Below are 15,708 nucleotides of genomic sequence, written 5' to 3' on the forward strand. Positions count from 1 at the left end.
CATCCACCAGTTTTCAGTTTGGGGAATGTAGTTGTTTGGTTTCTTTCATTGAAACAAGTTGCATAGAGTTAAAAAAATTAAATCTGATCATGTAAAAACATCTTTATTCAGTAAATGTAGTCCTTCATATACTTTTGAAATATAGAGAAGACAATGTATGGAAGCTTGAACTGGGAGGTGCGATTGACAAGAGGTGTGTTTTTCTTTAAGGAGTGAGGTCAAAGATACTTCTGTGGATTGAGGGAAAGAGACATCCTATAAGAGACAGATGCTAATTGATTAAAATATAGTATGAGAGAAAGGGAAGGGATGGGCCCAAGAGTAAAGATAAAAAAGGGTTACCCAGAAGAAGAGTGGCAATGCATCTTCCTATTTGCAAAAGAAAACAAAATAAGGGAGTGGGTTGAGGTGGAGCTGAGCATCCAGGATGGTGTATCTTTCTCTATGAAGCAAGGTTATTTGCTGAGACAGAAAGAAAAATGTGAGTTGGGATACACTTGGGGAAGCACTTTAAGCCTGGTGTATTGAGATTTCTTATTTTTGTGGCTAATGAGTCCTGAAAAAGAGCACTTGTGTGGAGATGAAGGAACTTAAAAAAGGATCAGTGACTGAATTACAGAATGGTGATGATTATCCTCCCAAGATTTGAAGTCACTAATGTACAGAGGTTATAAGAATGGCTAAGCAGTTTTCTCCATGACCTGCTTTGCTTAGATAAAAAAGCAGGTATGTTAAACTGAACATGGATGACATTGGGAAGGAAAGGTGTAATGAAGAACCTTGGGAAGAAGGTGGTATGACATCAAGGAATGGAGGGTGGCAGTGAGGTCACTGTGTGAAGGGATGAGCCCCCTTCACAATTAGGAGCCCCCTACTTTAGTAGGAAGGAAAGCCAAGCTAATTTGAAGCTGATACATGTGGATTGTGGATGTGAACAATATTAGTAAAGAATTTATGAGTAGAATTTATGGTAGTAATGGAATACTAGAGATGGAAAAAAAGGCACACATGAAAATCCTAAATTTAAAATTCTAGAGTTGGGGCAATTTTAAGTGATAAGAATCAAAATACAGCAGCTTCTGCTGGGCATCTAGTCTTAACAATAGTAAAATAGTGCTACTCAGTATTCATGCTTTTGGAAGTTTGTTTCACAACAATCCTGTAAGGTTCATGTTAGGATCAGTGTTTTATAGTTGAGGAAACCGGGGCTCAGTGAGGCTAAGTAGCCTTCCCAAGGTATACAACTAGGGAGTACCTGAGTCAGTGTAGCTTGAAAATTTTTATGACCAACTGTTAAACCATACTAACCTTCTGCAATGCAGGAGCCAGGGGAAACAAGGTAACACTTAAGCCTAGTGCATTAGGATTACTTGTTCTTATAGTTAATAACCCCAAAAGATCAGCTCTTGTGGATAGCATATGACACTGCTCATAATATAGGTAATGACTTAACTCAAAGCTTGGTCAGTAGGTGACAACTGTAAGTCTAATCCTGAAAGTAGATAAAATGAAGTACTGTGCTTGGGGATTCAGATGAATACTGATATATCTTCCCAGGCTAGATCTTGGTGATGTAATGATCTTTATTGAGAAGAGGAGGTGAAGGTAGAGAAATTTCTTAGCAACAGTGGTAGGGTTTGGAAAAGAAGTAAAGAACACAGGGAAGGGACTGAGTAGAAAACTCAGTTAAGTGTCTACTTTGTATGTGTGAGACCTCATCTTGACCCATAGAAGTCATATAGAAATGGTGGCCATGGAAGCATGCACTTAAAATACCAGCTCTTGAGAGGCAGAAGCAAGAGGATCCCTGGGTTTTTCTAGCTTGTGAATTGGTGAGCTCCAGGACCATGTCTCAAAATTAAAAAAAAAAAGATTGATGTTTCTGAGGCTGACACTTGAGGTCATACACATGTATATATATTCTTACAAATAAAACAGCAACAAAAAGTTGAGGGAGGACTTATAGTGGGGTATAAAAACTCAAAGGAATGGGTGAGTAGGTAGGGCAATCATACAGCTTACTGGCCAAATAGATGGTATTTTGAGAATTAAAGGGTGTCATTAATAGTTACTCTTGGACAGACATAAGCCAGAACTAGGCTGGGCAAATAGAGGTATTTTGTCACACCAGTGTAGGTAAACATAGGGACATTGGAAAGGGGTAGATAGTGAAAATGAGTGCACTGAGTCTCTTATTAGAGGACCTTGAAGGGTGCCAGCTTACAATGAATATCATGGTCCTATCCTGAGACTTTCTCCCTAAATTTTATATAAGAAAGTCTGGGTTCAATCTTTGTATGAGAATTTAGGAAGTCATTAAACATATAGGTGATAGTTGAAACCTCAGAAATGGCTGAGTTCATAAAAAGCACCCATTCAAAAAAATGAAATGAGGAAGAGGAGAAAATCCAGAGCATCATCAATATGAGGAGCTGGTAGAGAAGAATCCAACCAAGGAGACTAGACAGTAGTCAGAGAAGGAAACCCACAAAATACAGGGGTATGTGTATGAGTATATGTGATCCCATGAAAAGAGAAGTATATGTGAGCCCATAAAAAGAGAAGAGAGGGTTAAGAATGGAATGATTATTGATAATCATATGCTTTGTATTTCACAGAGAAGTCCAATCAGCTAAGTACCTGGAATGTGCTTATTGGAATAAATTTGACAATTAGAAGGCTTTTTTGGTTGCTCTTGGCCTAAGCAGTTTTGATAGAGGACTGTGAGCAAAAGCCAGGCCGCAGTGCACAGAGCAGAGGCAAAATGTGCTTCCATTATTGGCTACTTTTAAGTAATCTTGAAAGAGGAGGTAATAATGGGATATTCTGTTTTAAATGCAAGCAGAGAAGAAACTAATGGAGATGAGGGGTTAAAAACTAAGAGGGAGCTGGAAGAATGTCATCAGAAAGTGTTGATGTCATTGCAAAGGCAAAAGCAAGAGGAAGATATGTTTTGTTATTTTGGGCTTTTTAAAGATAGGGTCTTACTTTGTAGCCCAGACTATCCCGAAACTCACTCTGTGGCCCAAGCTAGTCTCAAACTCACAATCCTACTTGTGTTGCCTCTTCTGTAATGAGATTCACTGAACCTGTCTTGGAAGGTACATTTTTTGGGTTTTTGTCTTTTTTTTTTTTTTTTTTTTTTTGGTGGTTTGAGACAGGTCTTCTCTGTGTAGTTTTGGAGCTTGCCTGGAACTTGCTCTGCAGACCAGACTGGTCTGGAACTCACAGAGATCACCTATTTCTGCCTCCCAAGTACTGGGATTAAAGGAATGTGCCACCACCACCAGTTTTAACTTTCTTTTTTATTCTTTGTGTATATCACATCATGCATCCGGATCCTATCCACCTTCTGTCCCCTTGCATCCACCCTCTGCCCTTGCTGCAGTGTGACACAGTGAGTCATGCCGTAAACCCCTTTATCCATATATTTTTACATGCCGGGGTTCTTCAAAAAGAATCATTGGTTTGTTTTGAGGCCCCTAGTCTCTGCCACACTATCGACACTGGGCCCTCTCTGGGATTCTGGAAGATACATATTTCTTTTAAAAAGTCTTAAACATGTGTGTATGGTGGGAACCAAACTTGAAATCTCTGCAAGAGCAACAAGTGCTCTTAACCACTGAGCCATCTCTTCAGCTCCAGGAGATGTGCTTTAAATAAATAAGACATACTTACTCATTAAAAGTTTCAAATACTGTAGTGGGTGGGAAGTATTTAATTTACATCTAGTGTGGACTAAGTCTAAAATTCTGTTTTCTCTGTACTGTTTTTAGAATGATTAGCCATGAGCTACCCAAAAGATTGTTGGGATGTTTGCTATTTTCTGGGGCTTTTTTTCTCCTTATTTCACCTCTTTTTTTAAAAGTTAGCTGTTTTTGTACATTGTAAATGTTTTTTTTTGATTAAGTATGGTAATCTCTTAAATCTGTATGCTTTTTAAAGTATTATGAACTTTTAAAAAGGAGTAATAATATATAATTTTCCTTTTCATTAACACTGATCTGGTTGAATGTGATTTGCTGCAGTTTTTATTAGTTCTGTAGTTGTCTTCACTCCTTAGGAGAACGGTAGTCATTATTACATTCATTATTTTGGAGCACCAGAGTTATTAATTACATTGAGTTTGGGTAAGTGTGAAATTCAAAGAATCATAAGAACAGTTTCCTCTTTTTATCAAAATAATGTGATCTCTTCAAAGCGTAGCAAAACATATCAGTTCATAAAATGCATTCATTGTTGTAACTTCTGATTATTCATCCATTGAAGTGGGAAATGCAGCATGGCCAATGCAAGGAGGTTGTACTGGTGTAATTTGTAGGGCAGCCAGGTGTATCCATCAGCTCCCTTATTACCCTGCTTTTTATGTTTACTTTTTGGACTTCATTTGCATTTTGACTGTGTGTATATGTGTCTGTGTGTCTGTGTGTGTGTGTCTGTATAGGCCAGAGAACTTTCAAGTGAGATCTGCCTGATTTTTAAAGACAGGTCTGTCAATGCTATGGAACTAGCTGATTAGGCCAGGCCATTTGGCCAGTGGACCCCAGGGATCCACTTGACTTCACCTCCCTAGCCCTGGGATTACATGTATGGACCACCATGCACAACTTCTTTTTTTCAACAGTGGGTTCTGAAGATCAGACTGAGGTTCTCTTACTTGCAAAGGAAGCATTTTGTTGACTAAGCTAACTCCACAGCCTGGCCTGATGTTTTAAATGTATGTGCCGACAGTTGGATCCAGGGTTTTATGTATGCTAAGCAAGGGCTTGACACTGAGCTATATCCTCAACCTTGACTTAGAATTTCTTCTTTTGTTTGTTTGTTTTTATTGTTGTTTTGTTTTTTGAGACAAGGTTTTTCTGTATAGCCCTGACTGTCCTTGAACTCTATAGACCAGGCTGGCCTCAAACTTAGAGATCCACCTGCCTCTGCCTCCCTAGTGATGGACCTTCTCAACTTAGAATTTTTTAAGATTAAAATTCTTTGTTGATTTCTAGATTTCCTCTTAATGATGCTTCCAAACACAATAATGATGATACTTATTCTTGCATTTTTCCTATTAACTTTATTTAAATGTTTTGGAGACTATTTCTAAAGTCATTTATTTCAAGTTACCAGCATAATCTTCTCCACTCCTTATATTTTATATTACTTATGTGTGCTTGAAAGAAAGTGTGTCTGCGTGTAGTCATGGAGGTCAGATGACAGCTTTCAGTAGTCTGTTCTCTCCTACCACCTTGTAGGTCCTGGGGATTGAACTCAAATTTTCAGGTTTGGTAGAAAGCTCTTTTACCTGCTGAACCATATCACTGTTTTTTAAAAAATATTTATTTTGTTGGTATGTATGTGAGTCTGAGTCAATGCAAGTGCAACACATTGATGGTGCCCATAAGATCAGAATAGGTTGTAAGATCCCCTGGAGCTTGAGTTAAAAGTGATTGTGAACCTCCTGATATGGGTGCTAATAACTAAAACTGGGTCCTCTGCAACAGCAGCAAGTTAAGTCTGCTAAGCCAGATTTCCAGCCCTACTCCTTATTTTTTTTAGTTGAATACTAGTAGTGTTGTTTTGACAAAACCTGGTCATACACACATTCAGGAAACATTAGAAATATATACTTATAATTGTAAATGGATTTTCATGCTTGCTGCATTTTCTCATGTTGTACTGTCATGAAAACTCAGTCTAAAGAAACATTTAGATATTATTTAATTTTTGTTAATTTTTCTGAATATAAGAATAATAGGGAACAGACTGGGCATAGTGATACACACCTAGTACTGAGGACTCAGAAGGCTAGGTCAGGAGGATACTAAGTTTTGGAGTGATCTGGGCTATATAGCTAGACCTTGTTTCAAAACACAAACCAACAGTTGAAAACTGTGCTCGAGTGTATGTGGGGGTGGGGTGGGGGTTGTTAATAAAGGTTTGAGGATAAACAAAGCTCAAAAATATCTTTTATTTTTAGGCTTGTTGAGGGCAGTTAGTAGACTTCCGATAGATTGGTGAGTCTAACTCCTGTCTCTGACTCCTCTGACAGGGTTTCTCTGTATTGTTTTGGAGGCTATCCTGGAACTCGCTCTGTAGACCAGGCTGGCCTCTAACTCACAGAGATCCGCCTGCCTATGCCTCCCGAGTGCTGGGATTAAAGGCGTGCACCACCAACACCTGGCCTCTGACTCCTTTTTTTTTAAATTAATTTTTTAAAAATTTAAATTAGAAACAAGCTTGCTTCACATGTCAATCCCAGCTCCCTCTCCTTCCCCTCCTCTCCTGCCCCTCCACCAGCCTCCCCAGTCCCCCACACAATCCCCACTCTGCTCCCCAGGGAGGGTGAGGCCCTCCATGGGGGATCTCCAGAGTCTGTCATTTCATTCAGGGCAGGGCCTGGGCCCTCCCCCAAGAGTCCAGGCTGAGAGAGCATCCCTCACTGTGGGATGGGCACCCAAAGTCCATTTGTATACCAGGGATATACTGATCTACTCCTCACTGACACCCACATTCAAGGGGTCTGGATCAGTCCCATGCTGGGGTCCAAGAGCTCCCCCTTGTTCAGGTCAGCTGTTTCTGTGGGTTAAACCAGCCCATTCTTGACCCCTTTGCTCAACACTCCTCTATCATGACAGAGGGGGAGAAGAGGAGGGGCGAGGAGGACATGGGGGAGCAGGAAGGTTGAGTCGGGGGAAGAAGAGAAGAGAGCAGGATGAGAGATACCATAATAGAGGGAGTTATTATAGGTTTGAGGAGAGACATGGCACTAGTGAGATTTCCAGAGATCTACAAGGATGATATCAGCTGGCAAACTAAGCAATAGTGGAAAGACTACCTTAAGTGCCTTTCCCTGATAATGAGTTTGATGACTACCTTATATGCCATTCTAAAACCTTCATCCAGTGGCTGATGGAAGCAGAGGCAGGCACCCACTACTAAACACTGAACTGAACTCCTGGAACTGTGAATTTCCATTAGAATTCTGCCTTGCTTCCATGGCCTAGGCTTCATTTATTTTCTGACCAGCTTTGTCATATGATGACCCAGAGTGACCATTTCTTTTTAGATCTACTCTAAGTTTTAAGGTCCTTGGAACAGGGTGTGTCAACTAGGACTTTTTGATCTTAGAGAGGTGGGAAGGAAACTATCAGTATTAGTTGACTCCCTGAAATACGGAACGAAAAAAATTGGGGACTGTTGCTTTCTTAGATTTCTGCCCTCTTCACAAACATTATTCTAAATATATTTATTTTGAGTATTCTTTATTTGAACAGCCCGTAAACTTCCACATAAATTGGAAATATTTCATTAAACACATTTTTCTACTTTGACTTAGTTTACATACACAATACAGAATAAATGTAGGAACACCACCACCATTTATTAATGTTTTCACTATCTGAGAATTATCACACCTCCACATACGTAATGTAGAACATATAGGTCACAGCCAACTTTTACAAAGTCCTGTGATGTTAAAATTCCGTAACATATACATTTTTTTCCCCTAGGGGAGGAGTAACATCCTCCCAGGTCGTTTACTTGTTTATATAAAAGAAAAACAAGAAAACATAAGGGAAGTATGCATATTTTTCTTTATATAAAAGTAAAGTAGGCGGTGGTGGCACACACCTTATTAATCTCAGCACTTGGGAGGCAGATGCAGGAGGATCTCTGTGAGCTCTAGGCCAGCCTGGTCTACAGAGCGGAGTTCCAGGACAGGCTATAAAGCTACACAGAGATATCCTGTCTTAAAAAAAAAAAAAAAAGAAACTGAAAGTTAGGATAGCAAGAAACTTGTGGTGCATAGGCGTACTATACATAGTTCTAGACCTGGCCATTAAACTATTTTGATAGATATAGCATCCTGAAAGACATGGCTTGGCTGTGAGAAATCTCCCTAGAATTCATTCAATCTCAGGAAAAGCTTTAGATAAGAATCTGCAGACCCAGCCTTTAAATTTAACCTTACTCAGTTTTAGGAACATAAACTATAGATACATTCTTTGCCAGAATGTAACATAAATTACCTGTAGTCTAGTTCTTAGAGTCCTTATTCTTATTTGAAACCTCATGAGATTGGCCTTCACAGTCCCATTCAGGTGGGACAGTGTGCTTCTGAGTTTTCACCGGAATGACTCATTAGGCTTTACTTATAGAATTCTAGTTCTTTTCTAACCTATAGCTCCCAACATTTCAAGTTCTCATAAGTCAGTCCCCAAAGGCTTAAGAACTACATGATTGGGCTTAAACACAAAACTTATTTCACTGGTATCAGCTGTCTGTGTTAAATAGTTTTGCAGAGCTGTGACCAAATACTGAAGAGAAAAATCTAAAGGAGGAAAGATTTTTGCTCACAGATTCAGGGGTTTCAGTGTCTAGTTGCATGGTTCCATGAGCTTGAGTAGAAGATCATAACAGCAACAGTATATGACAGAAGAGATAGAGAGATGAATAGATAGATTAACATAAAATAGATTTTAAAAGGCTGTTTATTCACAAAAGTATGTAAATGTTTCTAATGTGCTTTCTATTTTAAATCTGTTTAGAAACCTGGTGGATCTTAGTACATCAAGTATTGACTAGAAAGTTACACTGTAATGCATATATCAACAGATACTCTCTTGCTTATATGATTTAATTTAATTGGTGTACTTTAACTGAATTATTTTTACAGAGAAGTTTGGTTTGGGGAGATGTCTCAGTGGGACTTTTTTTTCTACCAGCTTGAGTTTAGATCCCTGGTCCTTATATACAAAAGCAGGTCATGGCAGTGTATTTTTTAATTCCTAGTACTAGAGTGAGGGAGGGATTGAGCTTGTAAGATTCTTGGGCCTTAATGGACAGTGAGTCTGGCCAGTTGGTGAACTGCAGGTACAGAGAGAATTGGAGGGAAAAGAGGAGAGAGAGGTGGGGAAGAGCATGGAATAGGGAAGGAGGAGAGGAAGGGGAGGAACAGAGGAGGAAAGAGATTGGGGGGGGTGCTGTCTCAAAAAATAAAGTGGAAAGCAATAGAGTAAGATACCTGACATTGGCCTCTGACTTCCACAAGCATATACATGCGGAAATAATAAATTTCACACAATACATTTTTGTCATCCATCACACAGCCTTGACTGTGACTTGAGAGAAATAATTGAGGCTATCATTTTTGAACTGCCTTAGTTCTTGGCCACTAAGTGATGTTTCCCGAATCTGTAACTTCAATCCCTCTTTTCTTTGACATTAGAAAATGATATGATGCTTGTTGCTTTCTGCTCCTAGCCTGGCCTCTTTACCAGTACTGTCGTCTAATCGTTACTTATTTTCTCTGACTTTTGTCCTTCATTCATTTCTTCTCTTACTGCTATCTTTGGTGGATTTTCCCTTGTAGATACATTGGTGTGCTGATAAATTGGCTCTTTTGAGGGAAAGAAAACAAACAAGCAAAACCCTGATATGGGCCAGTGAGATAGCCTTACCCAGAAATTCTGGTGACTTTGAGTTCAATCTCTAGAACCCATGTAAAGGTAGTTGGAGAGAACTTCACAAAGTTGTCCTCTGACTTCCACATATATGTCTCCACATGCTATCATTTATGCACATGCACAATGAATAAACAAACACAAATTTAGAGACCTTGTATAACATTTGTCCTTTTTCATGGTGTAAATACTCTCACTATGATTGAATTGCTTGGGAGAAGAGCCAGGCAGAGCCAGGCAGAAATATCTAGCTGTACCAACAGCCTGTTCCTTTCTTAGAAGCTAAAAATATGACTGGATTCTCAACAGTCCTAAAACAAAAATGAGAACTAAATGTTTTAAAAAAATATAACAAAAACCTTTCTCGACTTATGACTTCGCTATGCAGCATCCCGCTTTTTCTTCTTTGCTAGCCTTTTTTCTCAAAAGACTGATATGTATTTACACTATTTCCTTATTTCACCATGTTTTGGAAACTGTGGGTAAAGTTGGCATGGTTGTTTAAGAAGTTCTGGGATTTAAATGCAATTCATAGTGAGTTTAGTCTTTGTAGTTACTGCAAAGGAGTTCATCAATAGCCTAATGGTAAGAATCCTACCTCACCTACCAGGTGACTAGGTGTGTTTTTGCCCTGGCAGCCATTCTGCACACACCCTTTAACTCTTCCGCTGCATGATGCCAAGGTGGCAACACCAGCAGCTCAATCAGTCATTTAGAGAGTTGTTCTGACTTGCCTTCTTTCTTCCCAATCTAATCTGTCATCAAAATTATGCTCTTGTAATTCCTAAATAGAAATTTATTAAAATTATATTCTACTATTGCTTAGGAAAAAAGGTCTCACCTTTTACTTTAAATATTATAGCAGTGTTCAAATTGGTTTACATGAATGATGCTAGATTTTTTTCCTGAAATCTTGCTTTCACTTCGCTACAAGAATGATATATCTGCTCAACATTAGCTGTGCTACTCTCACATTTAAAATTAGTCCTGGGCTTTCTATTACCTGTGTTATGGCTGTTGGGCCTGTTCATCAGAACCTCTTAGGAAGCTTGTTAAATATGTTGATATTGGGCCTTCTTCACCTTAGGAGATTAGAGTCTTTGAAGGTAGAAACATGGCAGTCTATAGATGATTCTGAGACCCATTAGTCAATAGATTACATTCTTGGTATAATGTCAAAATTCTCTCCCTATTTGGTTTTCATCTACCATTCCACCCTAATTTTTCCTGTATCTTCATTATAATTATAATACCTAACTTAGTATAATCTCCTCAGTGACGTGACTAGAACTGTTCTTTAGTCTGTAATACTTTTCTTTCCTCATTTGTCCATCTTCTTAAAGATCCCTTAGCTTAAAAATTGCCTGTCTCAGGAAGCTTCCTGGACTCAAATTTGGGTCAGGTGCCCTTAGCAGAATACAGGGTCCTCTGTTCTGGTTTTACTTTATCACTGTATTGTGAGCTTCTAGAGATCGATACTGAGACTTGTGTGTGTGTGTTCTGTATCCATTTTTACATGTTCTTAAAAGATGACATTTATTTATTTGTAAATGTTGGTGGTGTGCATCCCATGGCACATGCATATAGGTCAGAGCACAAATTGCTGGAGTCAGTTCCTTCCTTCCACCTCGTGAGTTCTTGGAATTGAACTTAGGCCATCAGGCTTGGTGGCTAGCACCTTTACCTACTGAGCCATTTTGCTGACCCAGTGTTTTGTATTCTTAATCCAGTAACAACTAGATCTTCTGTAATTATAAACAGGAAGAACATGAAACCAAGCTGGTGTGTTAAATTAGTTCTTGTCACTGACAAATACTCAAGAGAAATAATTTAAAAGGAGAGAAGATTTATTTGGGTTTGTGGTTTCAGAGGTTTCAGTTAATGGTTATCTGGTCTCATTGCTTTGTTCCTGAGGCAAGGCAAAAAAATTGTGGTGGCAGGACCATGTTAGATAAAGGCTACTTACTTCATAGTAAGTAGGAAGCAGAGGTAACAGGAAGGGATCAGAGCTAAGATAGTCCTTCCAGGAGCATATCCCCAGCAACCCACTTCCTCCAGCTTATTCTGCCTTCCACAGTTTGTTCCAGTCTGTTGAATCTTGAATCTATCAATGGATTAGACAAGTGATTGGGTCAGAGCCCTCCAGATTCAATTGTCTCTGGAAAAATCCTCAGATATGCTAAGAGGTGTGCCTTACATCTCCCAATCCAATCAATTTGCCAAGGTTAACCACCACAGCAGGGATACAGCAAATTGAGACATGGAGTTACAGGAATTGGAGACATGACTCAGCAGGTAGAAACATTTGCCATAAGAGTCTGATGACCTGACTTCCACCCCCAGAACCCTCATAAAGGTAGAAAGAGAAATGACGCTATAAAATTGTCCTCTGATTTCTACATGTGTACTGAGCATTATGCTTGAATAAGAATAGCCCCCATAGGCTCATATTTGAATACTTGGTTCTTGATTGGTGAAAATATTTGGAAAGGACTAGGAGGTATGGACTTGATAGAGGAGATGTGTCACCTGGGGTGGGCTTTGAGGTTTCAGAAACTCTCACCATTATGAGTTAGCACTCTCTCTGCTCCTGCTTGTGGATCAGATGTAAGCTGTTAGCTACTGCTCCAGGGCCATGGCTGCCTGCTGCTGCTCTACTCCCTGTCATGATGGTCATGGATTCACCCTCTGAAATTGTAAGCCCCAATAAACTCTTCTGTAAGTTGCCTTGGTCATGGTATCTCTTCACAGCAATAGAAAAGTAACTAAGACATACTCTTGTTGTCAATAATAATAAAGTTGAAATTAAGAAATATGAAATTTGTAAGGTGTAAAAAAATAAGGTGATAATAAATAAGGTAAATAAGATGCCGTGGATATAGGCTCTGGAAACAAAAGTGGTCATATAGCAGTCATAATGTTTTTATGGAACAACTGGAAATTTGTAAAGGAAAAAAATAAGGAAATAAATTAGGCAAATGGACTGATTTTAAAATAGCATGTGCAGAAGGAGGAACAAAGGATATGAAACCAAATAATGTACACACACAAGACACAAAAGAGAAACACATCCCAGTAGAATAGAGAACTGAGATTTTGAAAAAGGTTAATCTGGCTTTTTTACTTTGTAAAAAACAGAATGAAAACCACAAATAAACAAACAAACAAATGAATAGTTAACAACCTAACCCTGTAATTGGATTCAAAGAACAAACAAAAGTTCTCAGCTTCTGTTCTTTGTCTTCTCTGACACAGAATGACTTATATGCAGACTAATGAAGATAAAAGTAAGAAACATAATAAGAAAAAAAATTGAAGCCCAACGCGAGGGAGGAGATCTAGAACCTCTGGCAAGTCTAAATGAACTCATACCTCACGGTCACGGTCATATTCTAAGCAGATTTGTTAACGTTTTTGACAAACTGGCAATCTTTGAGGAATTGTAATATACATAAAAACTTGTAAGAAGCTGTGGAAATGTAATGTTACAAAATTTAAGAGAATATAGATTCCAGAGGTTATAGTGAACTTGACATTACCCTCACAAAATTCTAGAGATGACTTTAAAATATTGGTAGCTATTTACACATGGTTGAAGGTAACTAGTTTGCATGGGTTCTCTAAGAATTCATTCCAGATAATGCAGCTCATCCCACCTCATTCGAAGGTAGATAAAGTTGCTGCTGTAATGTATCTAGATTTCTTTGGGAAATTAGCTGAGCTGCTGTTACACTGTTCACTGGTGGTGTGGGCTGCACCTACTCTCTGACTCACACAAAGCTCCATGTAGTCTCGCATGGCTCCTTGTTCCATTTCCTGCCGGCTGTATCTTCCAGAGCATACAATAATGTGTGACCAAGACTGTTTGCCAACATACTCAAGATAGATTTTTGAATTTTAAGTACTTTGAAACTTTTAAAGATGGCCTTTATTTTTTTTAAAAACCTTGTTATTAAAAATAATTCCTTATAGCCATAAAGAAACATTTTCCATGTTTTCCTGGTAAACAGAAAGCTAAAGAGAAACATCTTATTACTCTCAGATACAGAAAATTTTCGTTACTATTTAGGAAAAGGTCTTTATTGTATTATACCCAGAAGAATTTCATTTCATTTAAAGAATTCAAACCCAACAAGGAATTCAAGAATATGTAATTTGGTGAGAATTCATCATTATTTGTTTTGGGGTTTTGAGTTCTCATATATCCTCAAACACCATTCACCCTGACAAGAGAGTAATAAATTGGCTGTTTATAGGGACATTGAGTTACATGTGGGTGCATTTCCTAGATTCTGTTTAGCAGATACTTGTCTCATTCTTTTTTGTGGTTAATTTGTGTTTTCTGTGGAGGTAGGAGATGGAAAAGGAAGAGTAGAGTGTTGTGACTAAGTTTACAGCTCTACATTCCAGGGTTACCTTCCTCAAGACTCAGTTCTTGAAGTTAGGTATTTATTTCTTTATTTTAATTTTACTTTTTTATAAAATTAAGAATTTTATGCTTGCATGTATTGTTTTGATCAAGTCCACATTTCATTTTCTCCCCTCCAGTTCCTCCCTTATTCCTATCACCACTATTTCTTCCCAATTTTATATGGTGTATTTCTCTTTTTTTAAAAAACCCAGAGTCCACTTAGTGCGGCCAGTATGCTTAAATGTAGGGCCATCCACTGGAGCATACGGACTCTCTCCAGTACCACATCCCTGAAGAAAAGTTATCCATCCTTCTTCTAGCAGTCATTAATTGTCAATAACTCCTCAGGGGTGGAACTTCTTGACCATCTCCTCCCTTCGTTATGGGGTTTTGGCTGGCTTGATCTTGTGCATGTCTTGAGCCACTGTTAGTTTCTCTGTGCAATTTTCCTGTTGTATCCAGGAAAACACTGGCTGTAGCCATCTACTGCTTCTTGTTCTTACAACCTTTCCATCTCCTCTTCCTCCATTCCTGAGCCTTGGGAGGAAGGGGATATGGTATAGATATCCCACTTAGATCTAAGCACTCTACTGTCTCTTATCCTCTGTATATTGAGCAGTTATGGGTCTCTGTGTTAAATTTTTATCTACTACAAAAAAGAAACTTCTCTGGTCAGGGTCGAGAGATCCACTAATCTCTTTTATTACTATAAGGCTTTAGGAATTTGTACTACCTGTGTGAGAAACTCTTCCCCATTCTCAGCTTGGGTGGTTGGGGCTGGGGTTGCCCACTGGGTAGCACTACCTGTATAAGGTGTGGGGCTTTGCCCTGTTCTCAGGTGGCAGGATAATAAGGTCAGTGGGTGGGTGGGTGGGCGAGGCTACCTGTGAGATGGTTTTAAGAGGGTCCCAGCTGGCTAGAACTTTTTCTTTTAAGTGTTGCTCTTGAGATTACAAATAATTTGTTACCTGTTACATATATCACATACAACAACTGGCTACTGATATTTTGTCAGAAATGTATTAATTTTATTTGTGGTTTATTATTGCTACTAATGTATTTGTATCTTTTTCTTATAGGTGAAGCCTTTTGCTAAGACGATTTAATCTAGTTCATGAACCGAAATCATATACACGCTGAATGTTACAGAAGTGTTGAAAGACTGGTAGGTAATGTAATATTAACAGAAGACTTGATTCAAGGTAAAATTTTGGAGCTATATAGTTATAGTAAACAATTAGATTCTCTGTAGGAAAGGTGTGTGTGTGTGTATGTATAGTGTAGTTAATATTTTTATAAGTATAAGCATGTGTAACCTGTAAAAACATGCATGGTAATGATAAGTACCAGCTAGTGTGAGTGTAGCTTTCTTGTGCTGTAAACCTTGGTTTCTTTACACACACATATGAACATTCATAAAATCACCTGAACATCATGAATGCTAACACTACTGATTCTGGTGTTGGCTATAATTTCATGTTCTATACCTTTTTTAAACATTTGGGTTTTTTTGTGTATGTGCTCAGATTATGTTTTCTATATACTTTTCTGAGTATATTAGAAAAAATTTAAGGAAAATATATGCTTGTCTGTTCAGTTGATATTCAGAATGACTGGAAAATATTCAAGTATATTCAATATTTATTCTAGGAAGTAATGAATAAAGTAGAAATACCCTTTAGTGGTCTATTCATGTTGTGTTCTGTTTGTGATAATAAAGTTAGGAAGTAACTGTTGTATGAATACTGCATAGGAGAATTCAGAACTTTGGCAATTTGTAAGTAATTATAATTTGTTGCCCAGAGTAGTAACTGTAGTCAGTGATAATATATTATATTCTTT

The 15,708-nt window shown here is 38.4% G+C and overlaps 1 protein-coding gene across 4 annotated transcripts in view; it reads left to right on the forward strand.

Moving 5' to 3' along the window:
• Lyst (lysosomal trafficking regulator) overlaps positions 1–15,708 on the forward strand; it is a 165,957-nt gene that overhangs the window by 5,379 nt on the left and 144,870 nt on the right. For 3 of the 4 annotated variants that reach the window (XM_040755606.1, XM_040755610.1, XM_040755609.1), the window contains exon 2: positions 14,946–15,031. The gene's annotated coding sequence lies outside the window, so the exon portion shown is untranslated. Of the gene's footprint in view, positions 1–14,945; positions 15,069–15,708 lie in introns of all 4 variants that reach the window. The other variant, XM_040755607.1, reaches the window with a different exon arrangement.

This window comes from Mesocricetus auratus, unplaced genomic scaffold (assembly GCF_017639785.1).
Source record: "Mesocricetus auratus isolate SY011 unplaced genomic scaffold, BCM_Maur_2.0 Super-Scaffold_100013, whole genome shotgun sequence".
Lineage (NCBI taxonomy): Eukaryota > Metazoa > Chordata > Mammalia > Rodentia > Cricetidae > Mesocricetus > Mesocricetus auratus.